This window comes from Coregonus lavaretus (genome assembly GCF_964263955.1).
Source record: "Coregonus lavaretus genome assembly, chromosome: 29".
NCBI classification, from domain to species: Eukaryota; Metazoa; Chordata; class Actinopteri; order Salmoniformes; family Salmonidae; genus Coregonus; species Coregonus lavaretus.
In genome coordinates this window covers 31,292,682-31,298,399 of record NC_140016.1, presented here as the reverse complement: position 1 = coordinate 31,298,399, position 5,718 = coordinate 31,292,682, and positions in this window count along the sequence as shown.

Here is a 5,718-nt window from a genome sequence, read left to right as displayed (position 1 = left end):
ACAGTGGACACATCATAATACCCATAAAACCTTGCGGTCAAACACAGAAATGGTTCCAATCGTCTTTCCACCATTCATTTTTCAAATAGTGAATTTTACAAGCACTTCAAATTAAGTATGTGTTTGGTGTAGGCTTACCTTGGTGTGACGTTTTGATAACCGTGTTATTCTCTCTTGGACAAGGTGAGTTTTATCAATATTTTTGCCTCAATTTACTCTGAACATTTTGAAATGCTAATTAGCAACAGAGAAAACCGCAGCAAGACAAAAAATTCCTGCAGGAAGTTCCTGCACGTCATCTCTAGCCAACACTGTCAGCTACCGTTCACCAACGTGATCAGAGACCTGTGCCCAATCCATGAGCTGTATTAAAATGAACTGAATAAAGTGTTGAACTTCTTCCATCCCCTTTCTCTGTCTTCGCTTGCCACTGACCACACTTTAGCTAAATAGTTAGCAGAGCAGTAGATCAAAAAATCAGCCAAGATAAGTGTTTGTACAGTATGTCGACTTTGGTGTCTAGTTCAGACCTTATGGCATTTTTCAAGGATGAACATAAGAGCATTAAAAGGGGAGAACACCACTACAAGTCTGGCCATGTGGAGAAGAGCAGCTATAGTGAGGGGCAACTTACTGGTTTGGTCAGGGCCAGCATGAGGGATAAAGTTTATCCTGTGTCAGTGAGTGTATCTAAGTTAAGTTTGAGCATATTAGCAATACAATGTGTTCTATACAGCTGTCAACATTCTACAAGGAAAGAGCCACTTAATCAACTATATAATCATTAACCAGATTACCCTGGATACCAGATGTAGATGAGTGATAACTCAGTTCTAGAATGTTGTCAATGATGAGAATGAATCTAAAAATCTGTTGGCATTCAGAATTGACTTTGTTTAGACATCCAGCCTGTATTGTAGTTGCATGACAAATCTTCAAAGGCACAGTATTTATTTATTCACACAGTCTTGATTTATAGGATCCTTCCCACTATACGATTTATATGCCAAGTGATAAAATCCCAAGTTATCAATTAAAAGTTTAGGGAAAAACTGCACTTATCCTCGTGAAAATTACAGTTTATTAAATATTCTACAGCTGCAATGTTATCAATCAAATCAAACTTTATTTAAATATCACATTTCTTACAACAAATGCATCTCAATGTGTTCAAAGTCATGCATTGAAAGACATGTGGCACTTAACATCATTCCTCTTGGCAGGTGTCTATATGTGACCAGGAGATTCTCTCTACCACATGCAAATGCCTCCGTGGAGCTCATAAGTGTAGCCATGCAGCCTATTTTGGCAGTTCACAATATCGGCCGTACGGATGTGGAAGGCCACTGGAGGAAGCCAGCCGTGCCCAACCAGGTGCAGTTAGTGGAGGACCTGTACCCGGCCAAAGACTACAACCCTCTGTCCCGAGATCCAACAGAGGAGGATCTTCAATGGCTAAGGAACCGTATCCGGGGCAGGTTCAGTGGAATGTCATGTCTCATTGAACCTGAGCCAGAACATTCGCTACCCTTCCTGCCATCCCTGTTTGTACCGGACATTGTTAAAAAACAAGGGCGCACCAACCCCAACTGGCACACCATGAGGAGAAGGGAGGTTGACGGCCAGCAATTATGGAGCAGTGGTTAGGGCCAGCAATTATGGAGCAGTGGTTAGGGCCAAGCGCATTACTCCATCGCTGCTAAAAAGGGTCCTCAGATCACAGTCATTGGATGGGGTGTTGTCTGTAAAGTGGGGCACAGATAACGAAGAGGAGGGCCTCAAGTCATTCAAAATGGCTACAGGGATGGATCTGTAGGAGTCAGGGCTTTGGGTCACAGAGTCTGGGATCCTGGGTGCCTCACCAGATGGTCTGGTGGGCACCACAGCAGTGGTGCCACAGCAGTGGTGGAAGTCAAGTGTCCCTATGGTGCAAGGGACCTTACCATTGAAGAGGCAGTGAAGTTGAAGGATTTCTATATCAAGGAGGTAGGGTCTTACCGCCTCCGTAAAGACCATCCTTACTGGCACCAGGTCCAAGGTCAGCTCCACATCACTGGAAGGGACACCTACTTCTTTGTGGTGTGGACCACCAAAGCCTCCATCACCATCCCCATCCAGAAACCTCTGACAGACTCCTATTGCTCCTCCTGTCCTCCTGTCAGTACCTGTGGTCCAAATGGTCCAAAAATATTGCACATAGTTCATACACACACACTAGGCTCCCAGAATAGGTTATACTACATACAAATAAAAGTAATGTGGTTAACTTTATCATGGGCACAGTGGGAATTTATATCTGTGGTTCAGATTTTTTTTTTTTTTTTTTTTTTTTTTTTTGTCATTTAGCAGACGCTCTTATCCAGAGCGACTTACAGGAGCAATTAGGGTTAAGTGCCTTGCTCAAGATCACAACGACAGATTTTTCGCCTAGTCGGCTCGGGGATTAGAACCAGCGACCTTTCGGTTACTGGCACAACGCTCTTACCCACTAAGCTACCTGCCCCCCCAGATGATTTCTTACCCCCTGTGTCTTACTTGCTGAAGGCCCCAGTCATCTCTGCCTGTACCTGACATTGTTGAAAAACAAGTGAACAATGAATAAAGATCATACACAAACAATAGGTTATTAGAAAAGGTTATATAACATTCAAGTTTTGCTCAAAGCAGCCAACCAAAGTAATATAGTTAACGTAAGTTCAATCACAGGCTGGTCTGAGTGCATCTCCTCACAGTTTCATTCAGTAGTACAACACAATTTACATTTCATTTTATCATGGGCACAGTGCGAATTTATATCTGTGATGTTTAAATTATGTCTTACCCCCAGAGTGAGAGAGAACATCACTTCCAGCAGATCTCCTTGCTGAGGATGGTGTTGATCATGCACTGCTTCTCGTGGGGTGAGCTTGATGGGACTCTAACCCGGACGCTTATAAGAAATGTCGCTATGCCCTCTGACAAACCATCAAACAGGCAAAGAGTCAATACAGGGCTAAGATTGAATCGTACTACACTGGCTCTGACGCTCGTCGGATGTGGCAGGGCTTGAAAACTATTACAGACTACAAAGGGAAGCACAGCCGCGAGCTGCCCAGTGACACAAGCCTACCAGACGAGCTAAACCACTTCTATGCTCGCTTCGAGGCAAGCAACACTGAAGCATGCATGAGAGCACCAGCTGTTCCAGATGACTATGTGATCACGCTCTCCGTAGCCGATGTGAGTAAGACTTTTAAGCAGGTCAACATTCACAAGGCCGCAGGGCCAGACGGATTACCAGGACGTGTACTCCGAGCATGTGCTGACCAACTGGCAAGTGTCTTCACTGACATTTTCAACATGTCCCTGACTGAGTCTGTAATACCAACATGTTTCAAGCAGACCACCATAGTCCCCGTGCCCAAGGACTCTAAGATCCTGCCTAAATGACTACCGACCCGTAGCACTGACGTCTGTAGCCATGAAGTGCTTTGAAAGGCTGGTCATGGCTCACATCAACAGCATTATCCCAGAAACCCTAGACCCACTCCAATTTGCATACCGCCCCAACAGATCCACAGATGATGCAATCTCTATTGCACTCCACACTGCCCTTTTCCACCTGGACAAGAGGAACATCTACGTGAGAATGCTATTCATTGACTACAGCTCAGCATTCAACACCATAGTGCCCTCTAAGCTCATCACTAAGCTAAGGATCCTGGGACTAAACACCTCCCTCTGCAACTGGATCCTGGACTTCCTGACGGGCCGCCCCCAGGTGGTAAGGGTAGGTAACAACACATCTGCCACACTGATCCTCAACACGGGGGCCCCTCAGGGGTACGTGCTCAGTCCCCTCCTGTACTCTCTGTTCACCCATGACTGCATGGCCAGGCACGACTCCAACACCATCATTAAGTTTGCCGACGACACAACAGTGGTAGGCCTGATCACCGACAACGATGAGACATCCTATAGGGAGGAGGTCAGAGACCTGGCCGTGTGGTGCCAGGACAACAACCTCTCCCTCAACGTGACCAAGACAAAGGTGATGATTGTGGACTACAGGAAAAAAAAGAGGACTGAGCACGCCCCCATTCTCATCGACGGGGCTGTAGTGGAACAGGTTGAGAGCTTCAAGTTCCTTGGTGTCCACATCACCAACGAACTATCATGGTCCAAACACACCAAGACAGTCGTGAAGAGGGCACGACAAAGCCTATTCCCCCTCAGGAGACTGAAAAGATTTGGCATGGGTCCTCAGATCCTCAAAAGATTCTACAGCTGCACCATCGAGAGCATCCTGACTGGTTGCATCACCGCCTGGTATGGCAACTGCTTGGCCTCCGACCGCAAGGCACTACAGAGGGTAGTGCGTACGGCCCAGTACATCACTGGGGCCAAGCTTCCTGCCATCCAGGACCTCTATACCAGGCGGTGTCAGAGGAAGGCCCTCAAAATTGTCAAAGACTCCAGCCACCCTAGTCATAGACTGTTCTCCCTGCTACCGCATGGCAAGCGGTACCGGAGTGCCAAGTCTAGGTCCAAAAGACTTCTCAACAGCTTCTACCCCCAAGCCATAAGACTCCTGAACAGCTAATCATGGCTACCCAGACTATTTGCACTGCCCCCCCACCCCATCCTTTTTACGCTGCTGCTACTCTGTGGTCCTCTGTAGCTCAGCTGGTAGAGCACGGCGCTTATAACGCCAAGGTAGTGGGTTCGATCCCCGGGACCACCCATACACAAAAAAAATGTATGCACGCATGACTGTAAGTCGCTTTGGATAAAAGCGTCTGCTAAATGGCATATTATTATTTATTATTATTAATTATTTATGCATAGTCACTTTAACTCTACCCACATGTACATATTACTTCAACTATCTCAACTAGCCGGTGCCCCCGCACATTGACTCTGCACCGGTACCCCCCTGTATATATAGCCTCCCTACTGTTATTTTATTTTACTTCTGCTCTTTGTTTCTCAACACTTTTTTTGTTGTTGTTTTATTTTTACTTTTTTTGTTAAAAATAAATGCACTGTTGGTTAAGGGCTGTAAGTAAGCATTTCACTGTAATGTCTGCACCTGTTGTATTCGGCTTATGTGACCAATACAATTTGATTTGATTTGATGTTCTGCATGTCATGCCTCATGTCTAAAAAATGGGGAAAATGGGACATAAAGTAAAAATGTCAATGCATCTACAAATTCAATGTTTTACACAATATTGTATCATATTTGATGAGCTACTGACCTGTCCGTCCACAGGCCCGATGTGCTGTAGTCTCCACAACTGGACACTCGCATCACACTGGCACAGGATGTCCATGCACCGGATGGTCTGAGGGATACACTCCTGTTCGACTGGAAAACAGAGACATTTGGTCAGTGGTAGGTCTTTTTCAATGCTGTATCGCCATCTTTATCTGGACAGAAAACACATTGTTTATCATAACACAAACACACCTTGGACAATGTGACAAGTGGTCCCTCAACACCCAATCCTCATACCTCATTGTTTGTTCTTGTCCCCAATCAACAGTCTGGATCTTCCTCTTCTACCATGGTGGATGAGCTTCCTTTTCTGGTAAATACAGGGCCATTTATCTTTCCCAACAGAAAATGAGAGCTGCAGACCAGAGTGTTGTCACTGTGTTTCCAGTTTGCCCATCTGAAAGTAAAAAAAAAAAGTTAATTTTACTAGCTAGCTAAGTTGATTACTAAAATGGTAA